The sequence below is a fragment of the Jaculus jaculus genome, chromosome 4, assembly GCF_020740685.1.
Source record: "Jaculus jaculus isolate mJacJac1 chromosome 4, mJacJac1.mat.Y.cur, whole genome shotgun sequence".
Lineage (NCBI taxonomy): Eukaryota > Metazoa > Chordata > Mammalia > Rodentia > Dipodidae > Jaculus > Jaculus jaculus.
This window is the reverse complement of record NC_059105.1, coordinates 163562216-163586142: the sequence shown is the minus strand read 5'-3', so window position 1 is coordinate 163586142 and position 23927 is coordinate 163562216.

The window sequence follows — 23927 nt, the reverse complement described above, 5'->3', positions numbered from 1 at the left end:
TCAAATACAGTGCGTTATAATTGATTCTCCGCCTCTACCCTTCTCTCCAGTCTCCATAACCCCTTCCATAGCCTCCCCGCTTCTGCTAGCGTTTATGAGTGACACAGTTTTAAATGACTATTTACAGATGTAACATCTAGAAGAAAATAAATTTCTGTGGTTGAGATTTTCCTTTACGAATAAATGGATAGCTTAAGATGGTGACAGGATAGAAGCCATGTAGGCTCCTCTTGGCTTCAAAGTGACGTCAGCTTCTCCTGGCCAAGAAAATGCCACTATGTTTTAAGCTGTGAGCTGGCCTTCAACACCTGGGTAAAGCCCTGGATTCACATCAGCTTTGCTTCTCCTGCCAGACACTGAGCCTCTCTGAGGATACTAATGCCCAATGCCCAGCCCGTGTCCCTGAGGACCTCTGCATTCGTGAATGGTCATGAAAGATGTGGAGTCCAACGGCAGACATCACATTAGTGTTTGTGAATTCTTTGTTCCTTGTTCAAAGCACTGAAGAAAGGCACATAGGGAATCAGCAAGAAATTTGGCTGTGAGCAAAGAGATAGTGAGCCCACTGTGTGAAAAAGTACTTAAGGGACCCGAGGAATTATCTGGGTCTTCCCTATATGGGATTTCGGGGAAGAATGAACTGATCGCTGGAGGCACGTTTGGGTCATTCTCTGAGTGACAGGCTTAGGTTACATAACGTTTTCTCTATGGCTCTTCCCATGATGCATCTGATCTTAATCACACATACACCCTATTATGCATAGCCATAAGATGGCAAATAGGGGATTCTTCTAAAATTCCTCTTAGGAGACAAAGTTTGCCTTAGAGTGCTTATAACTAAAAACAGTCCAGGCTGGATGGTTCCCACCACCACCCGTCTCCCAATCCCAGGTATATTTTGGAATATGTTTGAATAGAAAGTGACCACATAAAGTAAGTTACTAGAGCTGGAGAGATGACTTGGCAGTTAAGGCATTTGCCTGCAAAGCCAAAGGACCTCGGTTCAGTTCCCCAGGACCCACATAAGCCAGATGCATAAGGTGGCACATGCATCTGGAGTTCATTTGCAGTGGCTGGAGGCCCTGGTGGGCCCATTCTCTCTCTGTCTCCCTCTTTCCCTCTCTCGTTCTCTCAAATAAATAAATAAAAATTCTTTAAAAGGGAAAGTTACTAAAGATGTCTAAGAGAGGTTTCAAGTTGCTTTTGTTGGGATAGTTTATCACAGCAATTGGAAAAGTAACTAAGACAAACTTTATACTGCATTTGGCTGGCCATCCTTCTCTATTTCTCTTTATGACCCTTGTGGTTAAAATTTGTAAAATAATAGAGAAAAGCCAGATTTACACTTTCTTATCCAGAAGCAAAGCTATATAATATGTAACTATTTAAGTGTCAAGTTTATCATGATGTTATAACTTGGTCTTCAAGGAACAAAACTTTAAAAACATTAGCTTTCTTTTTTATATACATTTTTATTTATATATTTCCAAGTTGAAAGAGATAGAGAGAAGAGAGGTAAAGAAAATGGCTGCAACAGGGCCTCCAGCCACTGCAAGTGATGCATGTGCCACTTTGTTCATTGGGTTTCATATGGGTACTGGGGAATCGATCTCTGGTCATTAGCTTTTGCAGGCAAGTAAGGACCCAGGTTTAATTTTCCAGTATCCATGTAAGCCAGATGCACAAAGTGGCACATGCATCTGGAGTTCATTTACATTGGCTGGAGGCCCTGGCATGCCCATAATCTCTGTCTCTCTCTCTCTCTCTATCTGCATCTCTCTCTCAAATAAATAAAATTAATTAATTAATAAACCAAGCATCTATTAGCTTTTTTTGAATTCCTTCTATATGTTTCCATAACTAAATGAAAAATTTTGACTTAAATACTTTTTTAAAAAATATTATTTATTTATCTTCAAACAGAAAGACAGTGAGAGAGAGAGAAGAGAGAGAGGGATAAAGAGAGAGAGAGAGAGGAAAAAAAAGGCACAGCAGGGCCTTCAGCTGCTGTAAACAAACTCCAGACGCATGTGGCTCCTTGTGTATCTGTCTTATCTGGGTCCTAGGGAATCAAACCTTGGTCCTTTGGCTTCACAGGCAAGTGCTTTAACTGCTAAGTCATCTCTCCAGCCAGAATTAAATATTTTTAATTATTATTTTAAATTACAAATTTTTAATAAAAAGTACAGTGAGTTAGTTTCAAAGTAATAAAGAAACTAAACCTGGCTTTCAACTGGATGAAACTTCAATTGATGACTATCATGAGAGGAAAAATTACAAGTACAAACAATTTTAAAAAGAGCACAATTCCTTCATATCAGTTAAGTTAATTCAGTTGTGTTTTGGCCTTTCCAGGAAATATAGACCTTGTCTTAAGTTCTCTTTACATACTTCAGGAAGAAATTGGAAAGGAGGGAATGTTATGAAAGGAAAAAGGCAATTATAGATAAAGCACATAATGAGTGATAATGGTCAGAGATTACTTCATCGGAGGAGAATCAGCATTTATGCCAACCCTCCAGTTTATGGGAAGAGGTAAAATCATGTGGGAAGAAATGAAAGGAGATATGTAGATTGGAAAGAGGACACAAAGAATGGCATTGCAGAAGTAGAGATTTAGACATAATAAGAGAAATTATTTTTCTAATTGTCAGAGAAATCTGCAACAAAAGTGCCTTTAAAGAAACAATGAACTGAGTATATAACTCTGGAATGTTCATGATAGTCTCTCCCTTGGATTACTGGGAACCGCCTCACTCAGGGAAGGTAAAGTGTTGAACCAAATGACCTTTATTGGCCCTTTGCAATTTGATATTATGAACTATATTAATAATCAAACATTTAAGGTTTAAATCAAAAATTTTATCAGTCATACTAGGTATGTTTTCTTAATGCTTTAGCTTTGTTTTATATTGGTTTGTTTGGTTTGGGCTGGTTTGGTTTTTGAAACAGGGTGTCATATAACCCAAATTTGAACTTTGAACTTCTCCTCCATGTGCTTCTTCTACCTCTCAAGTGCTGGGATCACAGACATGTATCATCATGCATATTTATTCCATATAGATGTTTCTATATTCTGTTTCTGAAAAATTATTGAACACGGAAAACTTCCCGCTTCTTACTCATGTTTTCCTCTGGGCCAACCCATGTTCTCCCCTTTCTGATGCTCCAGGCTAAACCACTCAACCAACCTGCCCGGCACGCCGCTGTCCCGCACTCAGAACCGTCTCGTGTGCTGGCCAAAGTTTTCATTGAACTCTTGCAGCTTGCAATTCAGTAGCCTGCCAATTGATTTACGTTGCTTCTGCCTTTCTTTCAAGGATTGTCAAGCAAAACTTTGTAACAGATCTGCGGATACATTCTGCTGAGCATGCTCGGAAACCAGACACATAAAAATGGAGGGAAGTTTGCCTAGACCCAGGGCTTCATAACTGCTAAAACTCAGATCTATAGCTCACTGCATAAGAGAAAATCAAAATAACACATTTTTCTTGATTTACCTAATTTAAATAACTATTTATAAATTATACCACAGTATATTTTGACAAACTTAGGTGTTCGAGCTACACCCTTAATAGACCTCGTTTCTGTCATGCTAGAGGTATGCTTTATAAATACACTTTTTCATCATAGCTCTGTGGAGTGGCTTTCTGTCACATCCCATAAATGAGACCTTGGTAGTACTGTCTTGATTCCCATCCTCACAAGGCTTACAGTCTAGTTCAGGAGAGTGAATTCAGTCATATGACTCCATAACACATTATTGAGCTTTAGTGGTGATAACAGCTACAAATGATGAAAGAGCATTTTAGTAATGAACTCAAACTGTGTCAAGAACAAGGATTGTTCCTCTAATGAAGTGACCCTGATAGTCTCTTAAGAATGACTAATCATTCTCTTAGGCAAAAAGGCAAGAAAACAGGTAAAATATGGGAACAAAATTGAAAAAGCTTTCTAGTAGGCTGCAATATCCTAACATGCTAGAAGAGATTGGTTGTGGCTAGAATCCAGAGGGGCATAACAAAAAAAAAATCTTTCAGAGAACACTGAAAATATTAAGTAAGACCAGATCAGCATACATTCTTCCAAGGGTTCATAAAATATAACTGGGGTTGGAATTGCATTTAAAATTGTCACGGATCATCTGGCAAGAGGGAAAGATGTGCTGATGCATGGTGGAAGGTAGAAAACTGTCTGCAATGCAGTTTCCCTAATCCATTCCATTAGCTTGACCATAGCAGGAATGAAATTTATTGTATATAGGAAAACTTTAAAGTGTAAAATTGGTCGAACTTGAATACATTAAATCTATGTAGTATCTTTTTGTTATATGTAAATTAGTTGAATTGTTGCATATATTTCTGTATTGTGTGTGTGGCGTATATACATGCATGTTTTTTTTTTAAATTCTATTTTATTTGAGAGAGAGAAAGAGACAGGTACAGAGAGAGAGAGAGAGAATGGGCATGCCAGGGCCTCTAGCCATTGCAAACAAACTCCAGACGCATGTATATCTAGATTACATGGGTCCTTGGCAATAGATACAGGGTCCTTATGCATGGCAGGCTGCTAAACCATCTCTTCAGGCCTACATGCATGTTTTGAATGTGTGTGGGTATATGTGTGTGTGTGTGCACACACATGTCAAAGATTACAGTTGGGTGTCTTCCATAGTCACACCCCAGCATATTTATTGAGGCAAGTTCTCTGGTTTGAAACCAGGGCTGGCTAATTCGGCTAGTCTAGCTAAACATCCAGCCCCAGAGATTTCCCTTTCTCTGTTGACTGACAGCTGGATTACAGGTGGGTGCCGATTATAGGTGGGTGCCATGCCAGAATTTATGTAGGCACTGAGGGCACAAACTCAAGCCTTTACACTTGAATGGCCGCAAACACTTCACCAATAGAACCGTCTCCCTAGACCAAGTTGAGGAATTTATCCATAAAATTCCCAGAGTTTGTGTGTCAGTCAGGATTCTCCAGGAAACCAAAGCCAAAAGGAAGTAGGTATACAATTAAAGAGGTTTATTTTAAGGAATTGGATTAAAAACTGTGGGAGATGGCAATTCCAATTTTTAAAGGTAGTGTAGTAGGTGGAATGTTCCAGCAGAGTTTCCATGCTAGTACTGAGAGAAGGATCTCAGGAAAACATTTTGGTTTAAAGGACTTCACCTGATTGGATGAGATCAACTTACATCATCAAGAGTAATGTGATTCTGCTTAAAGTCAAATGAGTGCCAATGTTAATATACCACAGAGAACCTTCATACCAGCATCTAGACTGAATGTTTAAAGCAAACCACCTGGTACCATAGCCAACCATAGTACCCACAGAAAATGATAAATCGGTCCTTTTGTACCTCAGAGGATCCTTCCAAGTTTGGCACTTTGAGATCTATCGCCAGATTCATATGAATTTGCTAGCATTAATAAATTAACCTTATTAAAATATTAGCTTATATATCATCCATGGTTTCCTCAGATTTAAAAAAAAATGCATGTATTCATTTCATCTCCTCTCTTGCCCTAGATGTTCTTCTTTGATCTTTTCTGAGCAATTTTGAACTTCTTGGATGTATTACAATAACACAGATAGCAAGAATAAGGAAATCTGCATTATGTTAATATTTTAAAGATTTTTTTAAAAAATTTATCTTAATAGATTTGAGAGAGAGATAAGGAGGCATAGAGAGAGAATGGGCCTTCAGCCATTGTAAATGAACTCCATATGCATGCTCCACCTTGTGCATCTGACTTATGTGGGTACTGGGAAATCGAACTTGGGTCCTTTGGCTTTGCTGGAAAGTACCTTAACTGCTAAACCATCTCTCCAGCCCCATTATGTTAATTTTAACTTATGTGGATCTTGGTGTAAGACCAGTTGCATTCAGCAATACAATAGCAACAGTTTGGTCAACTTCTGTGCACAACTGTTGAGAATTTTCACACTGGAAAGTCCTTCGATATATTAGCAAGCATGGATGCGTCATGAAAACCTCCAAGAAAATAAATGAACCCTCTTTCTTAGGCTTAGTCATGTCAGATCCCTAGACATACTTACTGTAGCAATCATGGAGGCAGAGGAATGACTCTTCTTCTTATACGTTGGATTGTCCATCCTCGTCTCTTATATGAAATCCCTAGGCATAAGTAACACCACCAATACATTCACCACTTCTGCCTGTAGTGTATGTGTTTGTGCAAGTGAGGACATGCTAAGATCAATCTCAATCTTTGAGGGGAAAATGAAAAGTTAAAATGAAACACATTTTTTTTTTTTTTGGTTACAGCTTATTCAGCTGTTGTTTGAATGCCATGGTGTCCAGCTTCCCATTAATACACATGGAAGCACACATACAAGATTAGTGTAGATGCCCTGCGATGGCTTCTTTTGATGGTCAACCTGACAGGTCCCAGAATCTTCTGTAAGGGAACTCTAAATTAACTTAGCCTGTAGGCATGCATTTGAGCTATTATCTTGGTTAGATTATTGAGGTGGGAAAATTCACCTTAACTATGGGTAGCACCATCCCATTGGCTAAGGCACTGTACCATATAAAAGGAGAGAGGGCTGGAGAGATGGCTTAGCAGTTAAGCGCTTGCCTGTGAAGCCTAAGGACCCTGGTTCGAGCCTCGGTTCCCCAGGTCCCACGTTATCCAGATGCACAAGGAGGCGCACGCGTCTGGAGTTCGTTTGCAGAGGCTGGAAGCCCTGGCGTGCCCATTCTCTCTCTCTCCCTCTATCTGTCTTTCTCTCTGTGTCTGTTGCTCTCAAATAAATAAATAAATAATTTGAAAAAAAGGAGAGAGCTGGCTGAGCACAAGCATTCAGCACTTTGCCACCTCTGGGACTGAATGTAACCAGTTTCTTAAGCTCCTGCTGACATGCCTTCTAAGCCATGATGGACTTGAACCTGGAACTGTAAGTTGAAATCACAAATCCTTTTTTTTTTTTTTTTCCTTTTATTGAAGTAGAGTCTATTCTAGCCCAGGTTGACCTGGAATTCATCATGTAGTCTTAGGATGGCCTCAAACTCACAGCAATCGTCTTACTTCTGCCTCTTGAGTGCTGGGATTAAACGTGTGCACCAATACACCCAGCTCTTTTAAACTAATATTTTTGTCAAGTGTTTTGTCCCAGGAGTGCTAAGGTAATCGAAACACTACAGTGACACTTCCGTGGCAAAGGCAGTATCCGAGTTTGTAGAGCAAACGTGATGCACTTCTTGAGATGCGAACTTTGTTGCAAGATTTGGATAAAAATATTATCAACTGGAAAGAATTTTGAAACAATTCTTATGTCCTCCAAGATTCTTATAACTATGATCTGTGCTTTCTAATTTTGCTGCGGTCTTCTTTCTATTCTTTCTTTCCATTATCGGAGAGATTTCTAGAACTAAACCCCTGCTTCACTAGTTTCTTCTTCAGCTGTGTCTTTCCTCTTCTCTTCTCAGTGATGGCTCTTGACTTCTACTTTGTCTTTTAAGAGGTAATGCCTCCGCTCGATTCTTCATATGACACGTTCTGCTCCATGTCCCTGTGCGTACCCTTGAACGTACCACTTTTCTCACGGTGAGTTCTTAGTTAACCAACCACCCTGCTCTGCCCTGTACTGACTTGCACAACCATTCGTAGCTCAGCCCCCGGCATATCTAGTCATGTTGGTTAGCAGGCTTTTGTTCCCAGGACTGCCTTATAACAAGTAATGTATGAGAAGGGTCAGTGCCCAGGTACAGATTGCAAAAGCAGTGAAGGCATGAGGTCTTGAGAAAGTAACATCACAGGTTGTATTGTCAGCTCCCTTTTGCCATTCTAATGAGGGATCCAATTTTTGTTGTTGTTGTCAATTATTAGAAAAAGGGCCAGTGGAATGAATTGTCCTCTCTGCTAGTGATGCAGTAGCCCTGGGCATCTGGAAGGAAGTAAGAGGAGGGAGCAGCCAGGCAGCCACGCTGCTGACTAGAGAGACTAGAAAGTCTCAGCTGATGGCAGAGCTTTTCTATTGTTTGGTATTCTTGTCAGCACCTAGCGCTCTCATCTGTACTGAGATGACAGCTGAAAACCACTGCCCAACTCAAGGTGGGAGAGAAGCGAGAGAATTTTAACGACACTGCGTCTCTCTTCTGCCGAGTCCGGCTGACCTCGACTCCCAGCTACTGAAATCTCCATCTCTTCCCACATCTGTCATTTCTAACATCTTGTTATTCGGGGGGGGGGGGGGAGGGCTTGTTTTTCAAAGTTTTGCTTCTTCCCAACCTTCATATCACTGATTTTAGGGATATTTCATACTATGTATGTCTCTTGTTCATAATCCAGAATCAAAAACATAAATGCATGTGACCTAAATATCCTAAAGCAAGCATTATTACAGAGCAGATTGTAAGGATCACTGGAAGATATCAGAGAAAATGAGAAAATATTATGACACATCTGTTCTTGCAGTAGAACTCTTAAATCAGGCCCCTTGGCTCCCAGATTTTACCTGTTCAATATACTCTGCCATTGGAGGTCCGCTTCCGGGACATCTCACACGCATGAGCGTCAATGATCAGTGGAATAATCCTTTGTTACAAATCCCACCAGAATGAGGCTCACTGGTCTGTAACTCCTGGGTCCCCAAGGAACACTTCTCACTCATCGTTAGGAGTCGCCTTGACAATTGTGCAGCAATCGAGTGGCCTGCTCACGGCAGCTTGCGTATTTATGCCAATGACTCCACAATTTCACTCATGAGCTCCTTTAAAACTCTCTTGACAAGCCATTAGCAGAAGAGGGCCTAGGGGATCTGAGAGATGCTGGGACCACAGAGCTGGAGGAGCAGGCGAAGGGGGGCATGGAAGGAATGAGGGAGAGGAGGAGGAAAGAAACAGGAGGAGGGAGAGGAGCAGAAACCAGAGCCCTATCCCAGCACCAGTGCCTGATCAAACAACGTCATAAGCCAGACACGCAATAGTCTCAAGCGCACACACCGATTCTGAAGAGAGTAGCGGAGGCTTGTGGTTGTGTGCACAGACGACAGACTCCTCCGCAAGCAGGATTTTGGAAGGGAGGGAGGAACCGGGAACAGGGCACAGACAGTGGCCGGGGTGCTTCCTCGCTAGGTTTGACCTGGTGCAAGAACCCAGCCAGCAGGCGGTACCTGTCGCAAGCAGGTGTCACAATAGGTACTAAGTTTCAGAACAGGTATAACAGAACGGAAGCATTTTTTTACTTTGTAAAAAAAAAAAAAAAGCATCTCTAGGAACTTGTAGCAGTCCTTGTAATTTATCTTCATCATATTTTTCAGTGACATATAGAGCATTCCCAGCATTGGCCAGTACTTGATGCAGTATATCTGATCTGTCTTTGTTAAAAGATGATTTGGAAGGGGAGATTCCTTTAAGATCTTTCTCAGAAAACTCCAGAGAAACCAGTTTATGTATTCTGTGAGCTCTTTTTATTCCCCAGAGCCTCTATATACCACCACTGCCATGAGTTTTTCTTTCCAGTTTTCTACCTTGGATGTGTTCAAAAATAAAAGTATCACTGCTACTAGAATCTAACATAGATCCTCTTCGGAGCGTTATTTGGCTTGCCTAATGTTTACTATGCCCTCAACCTCCACAATTCTGAACTAACATTTTCCCCTTTCAGTAAAGATAATTTTTTTTTTCTTTTCAGGGCTCCTTTTACTTGACAATCAGGCTTGCAGTGAATTATTATTTGCTTTCATTTTCTTTTTCTTTAGAGTGTCCCTAGTGTATTTTTCCACTTTTTTTTTCAATTTCCAAATTTCAGTTTTATGTGATATATCTACTTGCATCTTTATTTTTCATGGTTCATATGATACTGAGTTAAGCATTGATATTTTTATAGATAGGTAACAGATAAACATTTATTCCCTCTTAAGAATCAGACTGATAGAGATGGTGTTTTTATGAATTTAAAGATGACCTTTTCTAGCAAACAAACATACCTCATCTACAGCCCGGGTTTTGACTTTGTGTTTTGGCATGGATTGTCCTCCATGGGGCAGATACTTAAGATAGCCCCACATTATTGCATCTAACTTGATTGCCAAGCCTCAGCTAACATTTTTCAGTCATTATTTTATATGTGTAATATATGATACATTGATTTTACTTTGTGTCACTTTGTTGGGCAAGGTTTGCTGGTGAAGCCTTACACACAACATTGTCTCCTTCCTTATCCTATTAATCATTCCAGTGTTGCCAGACATTTTTATCCTGGAAGTTCCACCTTCATCCAACAATTAATTGAAAAGTTGTTATGTGTCAGGCACTGTGCCAAGCCCAGAGAGACCTCACAGTCACCATGAAGGACACAATCCAGCCATCATGGACCTAGGAAATTTTTAAGGCTTTCAGTCACTGCCAAGCAGACATTTATAATTTTTGTAGATACATTTATAGATCATAAAGTGGTTTTATTGTTTTAAAATTATCTTTGTCACTTGGTGTTGTGAAATGATTACTTTGTCATTTTCACTTCCTCCCAATATTGCCCTATGAGATAACTCAAAGGAAATATAGAAGCATGGATAAATTCTTGTGTGAAATATGCTATGAAATAGTTTTCATTTGGGCATTAGTTTAAGAAAAAAATCAAAATCACTATCTTTACTTCTGGCTCAAAAATTTTGTTGACAACCCCCAGGAAAGTCTCTCCAAGTCCCACTAAAGTATCATGAGAAACATCAAAAAGGAAATAATCTAAACTGATAGTTCAAATTTACCTGAATCTACGAGGATGCTCTGCTAACAATCCAGGTTTTGTCTTTGTGCCCACAGAGCTGTCTGCCACACTCTTGTTCAGTTTTTCATTGTAGTGATAAAAATACTTGAGCAACACAACTTAAGGAAGGATTTTTTTAGAGGTTCAGCCCATGGCCACTGGACTCTGATGTGGTGGGCTTATGTTGAAGAAAAACGTCAGGGCGGGAAAGCTGTGGTAAGGAAAGCTGCTCATCTCATGGATGCTGCCAGGAAGCCAAAAACAGGAAGAGGGAGTGGAGTCAGGGACAAGGCATACTCTACAAAGACTACAACCTGTTAAGCTATCCCTTCCAACCAAGCCCCACATCCTGGTAGCTCATTCAGCTATGAACTTGTCAATGGATAATCCCTAAGGAACCAATCACTTCTCCATAATCCAACCCAGCTTGGGCCACTTTTCTCCAAACTAGCGTGCATGCACGCACACACACACACACCCTTAAGAAAAAACAGCAACATCTCTCCTTCCCTCACTTTTTTACCTGTATTTAAAATCCCTAAGATGGGCTGGAGATGGCCTGGTTTTGGTTCCTATAGCCAGCTGCACAACGTGGTAAATGCATCTGGTGTGCTAGCAAAAGGCCCTGGCATGCCCATTCCTTCCCTCCCTCCCTCCCTCCCTCCCTCCCTCCCTCCCTCCCTCCCTCCCTCCCTCCCTCCCTCCCTCCCTTCCTCTCTCTCCTCTCTCTCTCTCTCTCTCTCTCTCTCTCTCTCTCTCTCTCTCTCTCTCTCTCTCTCTCCCTCTCCCTGTCTCAAGTAAACAAAAAACAATATTGTAAGAAATAAAATCTAGGGCTGGAGAGATGGCTTAGTGGTTAAGCGCTTGCCTGTGAAGTCTAAGGACCCCAGTTCGAGGCTTGATTCTCCAGGACCCACGTCAGCCAGATGCACAAGGGGGTGCACATGTCTGGAGTTCGTTTGCAGTGGCTGGAGGCCCTGGCGCGCCCATTCTCTCTCTCTCTCTCTATCTGCCTCTTTCTCTCTCTGTCACTCTCAAATAAATAAATAAATAAATGAACAAAAAAAAAACTTAAAAAAAGAAATAAAATCTAATACTAGCAAGTGATTCTCCAAAAGGTTTTTTTTTTTTTCCCACAAAATCCTACATATCACAAAATATGCCATTATAGCAAAGCTTACAGTTAACAAATAGCTATACTAATAAGAAACAGGTCTCTGGAATCTTTTCACCTTTCAATGTTGAAATGCTAGTCATTAAATAATAATTCCTTATTTTTCCTTTCCCTAGCCCCTAATAACTACCAACTTACTTTCTATTTATAAAGTTTGACCTCTTTAGATATATAAATGGAATCTTATAATATTAGTTCTTTTGTGACTGGCTTAGTTCATGTAGCATATAGTGTAATATATGTTGTAACATAGGGCAGCATTTTCTTTTTAATGTATAATATTCCACATTTCATATGTGTATATCACATTTTGCTTATATATGCATTTTCTGATAGACATTTGGATTGATTCTACCTCTTAAATATAGTGGAATATGCTGGTAAGAACTGGAGTATGTATCTTTTTAAGATTCTGCTTTCATTTGTTTTGAGAATAAGCATAGAAGTAGAATTGCTGGAATCATATATTAGTGCTATTTTTTTTTTTTACTTCTTATTGACAATTTCCACAATCGTTGACAATAAACCACAATAATTTGATGCCCACTCCTGCTTTCCCCCTCACTCTCCATCATATCTCCTTCCCCTCTCAAACTGTTTCTCTTCTGTTGTAATGTCATCATCTTTTTCTCCTAGTATGATGGTCTTGTGTAGGTAGTGCCAGGCACTGAGAGGTCATGGGTATCCAGGCCATTTTGTCTCAGGAATATTGCATTGTGAGGAGTCCTGTCCTTCCATAGAGCTCTTACATTCTTTCCACTACCTCCTCCGCAATGTACCCTGAGCCTCAGAAGATGTGATAGAGATGTATCAGTGCTGAACAAGCCACTGTCACTTCTTCCAGGCATTATGGTGACTTTGAAGTCATACCATTGGTTACTGTCATCAGAAAAGAGAAGCTTCTCTAACCAAAAGTAAGAGTAGCATTAATACATGGGTATAGGCATTTAAAAAGTGCTTACAGGGCACTTTGGTGGACATAATATATGAATTTAGCCAGACAACAGTAGGTGTTACATCCCTAGGGCTCATATCAAAGACTTTTGAGTAGGTTTTCAATACCAGGCATGCATGCTATCTTGTGCAGCCAGCAATTGGTTTCCCCTGTAACAGACACGCCACTATTGCACAAGTTGGCACATTTGGCCTGGCTTGCCAATTGTAGGGATTGCAATGTCTACTGCTGTTTAACACCACTGATGACTTCTCTCTCCCATACGGCTGCATACAGCATGACTTTTTCCACATTTCTGTCATCTAGTCAACAAACAGAAGTTTTCTAGCTCAGCTGCAGCTTGATTTCTCAGTGACCTGCAACTCAAACATGTGGAGTCTTCAGCGATAGGGTCTTACCATCTAGTTCTAGTGGGCAACCAAGAGCCTTGGCAATGGCCTATAATTTTGGGGGACACCAGGGACCTTGCTAGCCAACAACTCACTGGGCAGATCATGGGGTTGACTCCTAGGTATTTGTTATTAGGTGTGGATCTGAATTCCAGCCAAAGATATGCAGAATGCTTGAGCTCTGCCTTAGGTTCCTTGAGTGTGCTTATATATGGTGATGGTGGTGATACTCCTCTCTGTTTGGACCTGTGAAAGGAGGCCAGCTTCTTTTACCATTATGAAACTTCCCCTGGATCTATAAGCTTCAAATAAATCCCTTCCTCCCATAAACTGCATCCAGACTGGAGATTTATCCTGTAAAGGTCCAAAGATCACTGAAGAAAGACCTCAGACTAAAATAGTACGCAAAAACAAACAGCATTTATTCTGCAGAATCAGTCAACATGTGGGGGTCAACCATACATACAAAATGGTGAGGACAAGTGAAACACACAGGCTCCTTTTAAGCACAATTAGGGGAATTTCAGGTGGGTTAGGTAATCTTCTGCCATGATTGGCTAGGCAAGCAACAGTTACAGTTGTATGTCTCTGATTTGGTTGGGGCAAAAGCATGTGAAAGGGACATGTTTGGGCATGTTTGGACATGTCTCCAAGAACTGACTCAGCCCCTAGGGCACAAAATGGCCACTATCTTCCCTGGCCACATTTCAGGGTCACTGTCGATTAACAGCCCACCCTTTGTTTGTGGTTTTTCCCAGAAGTCTTGCCTACCTCTCCAGGAAACAGAAACTTAGGCCTAGTTAGGGAAGCACCTTACTGAAACCTGTCATGGTGTCAGTTTGGTCCCTTCAATCCCAGCAACCTGACGTTGGTTATGACAGATGGAAAACATGTTTTTAGATGTTTATAGGCCACCTGTATTTCTTCTTTTGAGAGCCCTCTATTCAAAACCACAGCCCATTTTTTGATCAGGTTATTTTGATTTCTTATCATTTAGTTTTTTGAGTTCTTTGTATATCCTGGATATTAATCCTCTGTCAGATGTATAGCTGCCAAATATTTTCTCCCATTCTGTAGGATGCCTCTTTTCCTCTATTCACTGTGTTCTTTGCTGTATAAAATCTTTATTTCATGAGATCTCAATGGTTTATTAGTAGTTTTACTTCCTAATCAACTGTAATTATATTCATAAAGTCATTGCCTATGCCAATATGTTGAAATGTATCTCTTACTTTTTTTGTTTGTTTGTTTGTTTGTTTTGACTTTCAAGGTAGGGTCTCACTCTAGCCCAGGCTGTCCTGGAATTCACTATGCAGTCTCAGGGTGACCTCGAACTCATGACGATCCTCCTACCTCTGCCTCCCAAGTGCTAGGATTAAAAGTGTGCACCACCATGCCCAGCTTGTATCTCTTACTTTTTCCTCTAGCAGTTTCAGAGTTTCATGTCTGATATTGTCTTTGATCTATTTGGATTTGGTCCTTGTGCGTGGAGGGAGATAAGAATCTATTCTCACCCTTCTACAAATAGATATCTAGTTTTGCCAGCACTATTTGTTAAAGAAGCGTTACTACAATGAGTATTGTTATCAAACATCAGATGGCGGTAGCTGCCTAGTTTCACATCTGGGCCCCCTACTCTGTTCTATCTATGTACATGTCTGCTTTTATACTAGTGCCATGACGTTTTTGCTATTGTGGCACTATAATATATCTTAAAATCGGTTATGATGTTACCACCAGCCTGATTTTTGTTGCTCAGAATTGTATTGGGTATTTGAGTGTGTGTGTGTGTGTGTGTGCGCACGCACTTCTGAGTTAATTTTATGACTTCCAGATATGATGGTAGTATAGTACCCATTCCAATCTAGCCTGGAGAGGAAAATGGCAGAAACACACTTTTCTACACCACACACTCTTCTACCAAAAAGTGAAGGTGTATAAGGAACTATTAACCCCAGCAGAGAAGCAGGAGAGATCCAGAGCTTCTAGAAACTACACAACCAGGCAGAATTGTCTCCAGCTAACTTCCATGCTCCTGGTTCACTGGGAAGAGCTATGTGTGTGCCTGGCCCTGCCTGAGTCAGCAGGAGCAGAACAATGATGAGGGGATTCTCAACCCACACCAGCCTTGCAAATTCAAAAAAACAAAAAAAGAACCAAAGGAAATGGCAACCGGGACCAACTGAACAGCTCCTGAAGGAAAAGATAATAGGGACTAGCCGAGAAGTTTCAGAACAACTTCAGGCACTGTCCACAGCCTCCTTTCCATCAACCGCCAGCCACAGGAACCTCTGGGTATGCCAAGGTATCAGAACCACCACTTAGCCATACACTATACAGCACAGCTGATCTGAAGGGCAGATCCACTGACTCAAACAGACTAGCTGAGCCCACAGCACAACAAAGACAGAACCAGGAAAGCACTCAGCATAGATGAGGCTGGAAGGGCTCCAAGGGTAACATGGCCATCTTACACTGGGTCAATACCTGCCCCAAAGCCAGGCATATAGATAGGCCTGGACTGGAAGTGCTTACTTGCACCTTCCATGTCAGGACACATAACAAAATAAAAATCCCAGGGATATAACATTCAAAACTAACCCACTTAGACAAAAAAAAATCTTATGTGTTATGTTTGAGTGATGTATTTTGGTCAGTTTTGCCATTTTTAAATATTCTGTGGTTCTGGATTAACTTTTGTTGCTTTTGATATTTCTTCATTTATAGTGCCTTCTTGTCTTTTTCTTCTGTCTTTCTTCAGGGCAGGGTCTCATTTGGACCCAGGCTGACCCGGGTCATTACAGACCAGGAAGTTTAACCTCCCAGTTAACAGAATTAAGGATGCAAGTTTGGGGTCTTCTATTAGGTCTTGAACTGATTCTAAGTTAAATTTTATAAGTGATGAAAGATAAGAGTCCAATTTTATTCTATTGGATATCCAGTTTTATAAACACTGTTTGTTGAAGAAACTGCCCTTTCCCCACTGAAAAGTCTTTTTACCACATGTTCCAGGATTTACTTCCACACCCTCTATTTTATTTTATTGTTCTTTCTACGTTCAAGATTGTTTTGCCTATTTGGGATACTTTTTTTTCTATAAGAATTTTAGAATATTTTTCGAATTTTGAAAAAAAAATCATTGGGATTTTGATAAGAATTGTTAAATATGTGAATTTCTTTGAATAGTACTAACATCTTAACAATGGTGTTTCTAATCCTAAACCACAGTATGCTTTTATTTTATTTTTAAATTCCTTTTACCAGTGTTCCATAGTTTTCAGTATACAAATCTTTTGCTTCCTTGGTTGCTCTCTTATAAAAATGCACTGTTTAAATGTTAGTGTGTATCCAAGTGTGTGTGCATGTGTGTATGCATGCATGCAGAGGTCAAGGGACAACCTTGAGTATTGCTCTTGAGAGCAATACTACCTACTTTTTTTTTTTTTTTTGACATAAAACCTCTCACTGTACTTAAGGTCACAAATTAGGCTAAACTAGCTGGCCAGTGATCCCTAGAAATTCTCCTGTCTCAGCCTCCCCAGTGCTGGAATTACAGGCATAAGCTGTCATGTTGAGCATTTTCATATGAGTTCTGGGGTCAAACTCGGGTCCTCTTGCTTGTGAGGAAAGTACTATACTGAATGAACTATCTCAGCAAACCCTGCTTCTGTCATAAAACTATTATTCTTTTTTATGCTATTGTGTATTGATTTTTTTTCTGACTTTCATTTCACAATTGCTCATGGTTAATGTACAGAAACTGATATTTGCATGTTGATTTTATATGCTAAATGTTGAATGTATATGTTAGTACTAATACTTTCTATGGTGTAATACCTTTTAAATTAAGTATAATTTTCTTTAAACTATCCTTTAATGCAAATTTCCCAACTTTACTCTGTGAGACTTTAGAAAGAAATCTTTATTGGAGTCTAATAAGAGCAAGTATTTATAGTAGATTATTATGTGCAAGCCATAATCCTGATACTTCACAAGTATAATCTCATTTAATTCTTATAACTGCTTTAGAAATGGGTATTATTTCCATTTGCAGATTTTCAAAAGTGTGAAACAGAAGTTCAGTAAAAATTACTTACTAAGCAAGTCAAGTCAGAACATGAACAAGCATTTTAGCCACACATAGCATTTCAGGTTCATATAGAACATACAAAAGTGTTGAATGCATGTGTTTGGAGGACCTTAGTTTAAAATAGTGTAATTCTTACTCTTACTATGTTTTATGATAATGCCTTGGAGTTAAATATTCAATAAAGAAATTTCAGCCAAGCATGGTGGCGCACGCCTTTAATCCCAGCACTCAGAAGGCAGAGGTAGGAGGATCGCTATGAGTTTGGGGCCACTCTGAGACTGCATAGTGAATTTCAGGTCATCTTGAGCTAGAGTGAGACCCTACCTCAAATAAAAGGGTAAAAAAAAAAATAAAAGACATTCTAGGGCAGATGAAGAAGTGCCTTTGCCAAACTGTTTTGCTATCACTTTCTAGGACCACTCTTCTTATAAGACTCATGGGTGTTTCTTTCTACTGAATATATATTGGTTATTTTGAAGTAGATTCTCACTCTAGCCTAGGTTACCTGTAATTAGCCTCAGGCCAGCCTTGAACTCACAGCAGTCCTCCAATTTCAGCTTCCTGAGTGTTGGGATTAAAGGTGTAAGCCACTATGACCAGCTTCTACTGATATTTTCACTTATACTTTAATTTATTTGGATAATATTATTTATTCTCTTTAATCTTCAGTTTCACTTTCTTCATATTTCTTCTTAAATAATAAAACAAGGGTAGTTTGAATGATCATTTACATTTAGCAATCATTATAATTCTGAGGGCCTTTTTATAAATACCCAATATTTTACTAAGTAGAAATTTCCTATGGACACATCATGTGGTGATATCATCATTTCTGGTCTCCCTGCCCCTCTTCCACTGAGGGCTCTCCTTCCATGAAATTGCTGATATTCATCTTGGGGTTCTGGGTTAGGAGTTGTGAGAGCAGCAGTCAGTCATGGGGGGGAGCAATGCCTCTAGATATTCCCTCCCACTCTGTGGCTCTTACAGTGTTTCTGTCCCCTCCTCTGCAAAATTCCCTGATCCTTCATGGGTATGTTTTAAGTCTATTTTAGCATTGAGCTCTCAGTAGCTTCTGGATTTCTGCTTTGGTACATTTTGAGTATCCTCAGTTTCTGTCTCCATCACCCTGACACAGGTTGTCAGGCTCGCCATGGAAACATCACTCCCGCCCATCTCGCCAATTCCTCTGTGGCTTCACCTGGGCCCTGGCTGGTCTTTTCTTGTCTTGTTGATTGATTTTGGTTGTCCTTGGTTCTCGCTGCCTTCTGAAAAAGAAAAATAGATTCTCCAATGCAGTGTACGATCAGCGCAAGTTAAGGAGAGAATACACCCATCCGAATTTCTCTACATTAATGAGGGCCTTTCAGCTTTACATTCCGGGACTGAAGTTAATTGAAGAAGCAGCAGTGGCTTCTTTCTAGTCTCTCTGGCGATGATAATATCGGTCACACTGTGGATGTCCTGTCCATTCCATATTACTCAACCCAGCCACCCAGCGGAACAGAAACAACTCTAGACTCACACTCGGGTGAGCTTCCTTTGCTACAGTCCTCTTTGCCTTAGGATACACCAGCGCGAAGCGTCCTGATTGCATGTGTGGAGAACGATGAAGCTTTGCTTAATGAGACACTCTACCCCTTGTTCAGTCCGTCTCTTCTTAGGACTAGTTCTGGTTTACATCCTCTGCATAGTGAAGCTGAAATAGTAAGTTCAGACCCTTCCTCAGTTCTGCGAGTTAGTATATCAGATCATCATCCCGAGGACTAAGCCAGCTGACATCAAGGATTTGCAGCCGGCTGGTTAGAAGTGAGGGTGGTTGTGAACAGCTGAACTCGCAGCCATTGTCTAAAGTGGGGGCAGCTTTGTGGCAGGCTTCCCTTGGGTAAGTTGGCCCAACTGTGAGTTGCTGGGTCCAAAAATCACTGCACCTGGAAATTAAGAATACTTAGATGAAATTAAGAAAAGCATTCCATGTTCATAAGCATCCAAAAAAAAAAAAAAAAGTATCCAGGAATAAATTCACTGAAGTAATTGAGTGATATAAAAAGATAGAAAAATCCGACATTGAGCTAGGCATGATGGCTCACAACTTTAATTGCAGTACTTGAGAGGGCAGAGGCAAGAGGATATGGCTGTGAGTTTGAGGCCAGCCTGAGAATACATTGTGAATTCCAAGTCAGCCTGGGGTAGAGCAAGATCTTAGCTCAAACAAACAAACAAAAAAGACATTCATAAACTGTAAAGTTAAATATTTAAGGATGTCTACATACTTCAAATTCATATGCAAAGCCAATATAATCCCTGTCAAAAAAAAAAAGAAAAGAAAGTAGATGTAGGCTGGAGAGATTGCTTAGTGGTTAAGGCACTTGCCTGCAAAGTCTAAGGACCCGGGTTCAATTGCCCAGGACCTTTGTAAGCCAGATGCACAAGGTGGCACATGGGTCTGGAGTTCATTTGCAGAGGCTGAAGGCTTTGGAGCACCCATTCTCTCTCTCTATCTGCCTCTATCGCTCTCTCTAATAAATAAAATATTTTAGAAAACCATATTTAAAAAAAATAGAAATCAAAGAGTTGGTTCTCAAGTTTATAAGGAAATGCTGGTGACCTATAATGACAAAAAGTAACATTGAAAACAACAAAGTTAGATAATCAGATTTTCTAATTTCAAATTTACTACAATGGTCAATTGATACGTACTTTGTGATGCTGACATAAAGCTAGTCATATAGATAAGTGACCTAAGACTCAGACTTCAGCAACCAGCCTCCACAGGTAAAGTCAACTGATTTTAACAACAGTGCAAACCCTGTGAAAAGGAAGGAGTGTCATTCCAAAGAGATGGTTCGGACACAGAATGATCACCACAGGCTGAGGAAGGAAGTGGGGCCCTGCACACATCATGCAAACCTATCAGCTTAGATATGGGGAAAAGCATTAATGAATTAACTACAAGGATAAAAGGCTTGGAAAACAGACTGTGATCCTTTATGACTTTAGTAGAGCCAATGGCCTTACATAAAACACCAAAAACACAAACAACTGAAGAAAGATACTAACTGAATTTTATTATAATAAAGAACATTTAAAAATACCCCAAAGTAAGTTTAAAATCACAAAGTGTGGATGAAAATACTTGAAAATCATCATTTTTAATGATTTTCTTGTATATGGATACAGAATAGATTAGTTCTATATATGAATAGATACAGATATTTGTGTGTATTCATGTGCATAGACATAGCTATAGATACATATTCAGAGAGATACAGATATACGTACATACATTTAATGCTTAATATTAATTAGGAAAATAACATAATTGATGAATTAGTTAAGCTGAAATAATCTTGTCTCAAAATGGAGGGGCTGGAGAGACCACTCAGTAGATAAAGCCAGTGTACAGAAGTTCTAATCCCAGGCTCCACATAAAAAGGCCAGAAGCTGTGGTGGGTTTTCCACAATCCCAGTATGCTGAAACTAAAGCTGACGGCAAGATGGGAGATGGAACCAGGAGAATTTCCCCGGAAATTCATGGCAAGCACAGCAGAGGACTGCATAGCAAAAATCCAGACAGAGAAAACCCACCTCAAATGAAATGTAAAAGCAAGGACTGACCTGACAGTGGCCCTCTGAGCTGCACACATGCATGCCTGCACACACACACACACACACACACACACACACGTAAGAAGCAATAAAAAATAACATATGTGGGTGATCAGTAACCACATGAAAAGAGGCATCAATGTTTTGGCTAGTCTTTGGGAAAAGGCAAATTTGAATAATACTTCACAATCAGAGTCATGTCTAAACATGGAAATCTTTATATACAATAATTTGTATTGGTGAAGGCATAGGGAATTGAAACACTTTATAACTGGTAGGAATGTAACACTGTATAACTTTTGGAAACTTCTCAAAAAGTTAAATGTACAGTTATTATATGATCCAGCAACTCCACCTGTAACTATACACGCAAAGTAAATAAAAACTGACAGCCAGTAAACAACAAAGCAAAACCTTGTGCACAAATGCTCACAATAGCAAGCAAGATCTATCACCAGGAAGTGCGATCAGCCCAAACATCCACTAGCTGATCAATGGTTAAATGAAATAGAACACATCAAGTTTGCATAATAGTATCTGAAAATAAAAAGGAATAAAGTACGAACTTGTCTTCTAATGTTAGTGTGTCTTGAAGTCATGTTGAATGGAAAAGCCCATCACAGAGTTCACACGTTGCATGATTATAAATGAGCAAAATGTCCAGAGTAGGGGAGTATTTAGTGGCAGCGAGATTAGTGGTCTCCATACTGTAGGAGGTGGGAGGATTAGAATGATAACAGACATAGGGCTTCTTTTGTGGGGACAAAATGTGCTGAAATCAGATAGCAATGACAGTGTCATGGCTCCATGCCGACCAAACCGTCCATTGTAAAGGGTAAATTTTATTGCACGTGCAAACAATATTTTATGCTGTTATGTAAAAAAATTTATTATTGGTAAATAAGGGAGTAAAAGGAAAACTGCATAAGAAGAAAAAGAATATTTTCAAAGGTGAGAAATAAAGCTGAATTTGCAACTGAATTCCACGGCTTCACAGTTGCCATTCATAATTTAAGAGGTACAAGAAAAATTCTGGTGTGAATATTTGATACAGAAGGCTTTAGAAAAATGAAGGAGATTGCAGTTTTGGAGTACTCTTTCAAAATCCCCATCTGTTTCAAGTATGCATGCTGTATCTCTTTAATTTTTCATCGAACATTATTAATAGCGCCTCTTCTTTCTGAAATTAAAATCATGGGGTGAGAAATTCAGACTCAGATTCTGATAGTCATTGCAGTGTTTGGCCTGTCACCCATATATACTTTGAGTCAAAATCTTCCAAAAATTTCTCTTCACCAGCTTCTGTCCCGTCACTTACCAAGGTTTGGGTGTTTTGTTTGTTTGTTTGTTTTTTGTTTTTTTTTTAAATTTTAAAACCTTATTTCTTGGAACATTCGTTTCAGGAACTGGGACTTTTAGGCACTGTCCAGAGGTTTCAAACACATAAACATATTACAGTGAAAGAAGCCAGAAAGGATGGAAGTGGAGAAAATAGCATTTTTTATTTTTTAGTCATTTTCTTCAATATTGTTAGCTTGGCTATCCTTAGAAATCACAGCCCTGTTATGGTATATCCTTAAATAATGCTAAGACAAGGTGAATTGTGTTATACACAGAAAACAAAACACAACGAGCTATGTGCCCCCACCCCCCCACACACAAATGATAGGCACTCCATAGATGTTGGGAAGCAAGAGAAAAGAGCCACAATGCTTTCAAAAATCAGTGGTTTAGATGTCTCAAACCTTGACCATGCATCAACAAGGAGACAAGTAGTGGCTATTACAACTCAGTGTCCAGAGCCTGGTCAGTCATATGTGCGGCCCTCCTCATGGCAATGAGCTGCCACCGAGACACCAGGAATGAGAAGGAAGAACAGACCTAAAAAGATGGCCAAATAAGCAGCAGACACCGGACAGAGATAGAATCTAATTTTTCTCTGTCCTTTTAATCAAAACTGTTCTTGTTTTCATTTTCTGCTTGTAGAAGTTACAATTTGTCTCTGAATAGCAATACTGTTTTTTAAAATAGAATTAGGAAAATGTAATTTAACAGACAAAACAAAGACTAGAGGGAAAAGTCAGGCCATCTCCTAAATTTTACACATTCTTACTAACCAAATGGTCCCTCATAACTTGAATTTTGAGATTGTACATCTTTCTTTATAGAGAATGTGATACTATTATATTGAATGGGCATAGTTTCTGTTGGCAATCTTATATGTGTTGAACTATAGATATTGAGGCATCTCTAATAAAGTTGATATGGAAAGTCAAGCACTCAAGACCAGAAAAAAAAAATGCTAAAAAAATAAAAAACTACTAAATTAGACTTATCCCACCAGAGAGATTTTGTTGTTGGTTTTGGTTTTGGTTTTGGTTTTGGTTTTGGTTTTCAAGGTAGGGTCTCACTCTAGCCCAAGGCTGACCTGAAATTCACTATGGAGTCTCAGTGTGGCCTCGAACTCACGGCAATCCTCCTACCTCTGACCTCTTGAGTGCTGGGATTAAAGGCGTGTGCCACCACGCCCGGCAGATAGATGTTTATAAAACTCAACTACATATAATCAAAATGTTGTTACTGATGCCAACAAAGACCAGTGGACAGAGGACTCAGAAATAGTCCCCACCATGTATGGAAATTTAAGCTCTTAAACTAATAGGACAAAGACATATTATTTGATAAATTGCCTTGGCACAACATGTTTAGTGTGTGGAAGAAAGCAAATTTGATCTGTTCTCCACATTTCAGACCAGAACAGATTCAAATGAAATGATCATGATCAAAGCAGGATATAGACATGTATAAAAGTTGCACAACAAAACACCTCAATCTATACATGTCACGTGAATTAATAATTATAATTTAAAATCATGCATGCTAGAAGAAATTATAGATAAATTCACTTAACGTTGATGCAGAAAAAGTCTTTCTGTAAATAGGGTTAAAATCCAGAAGAAACAAAAGAAAAAATAGAGA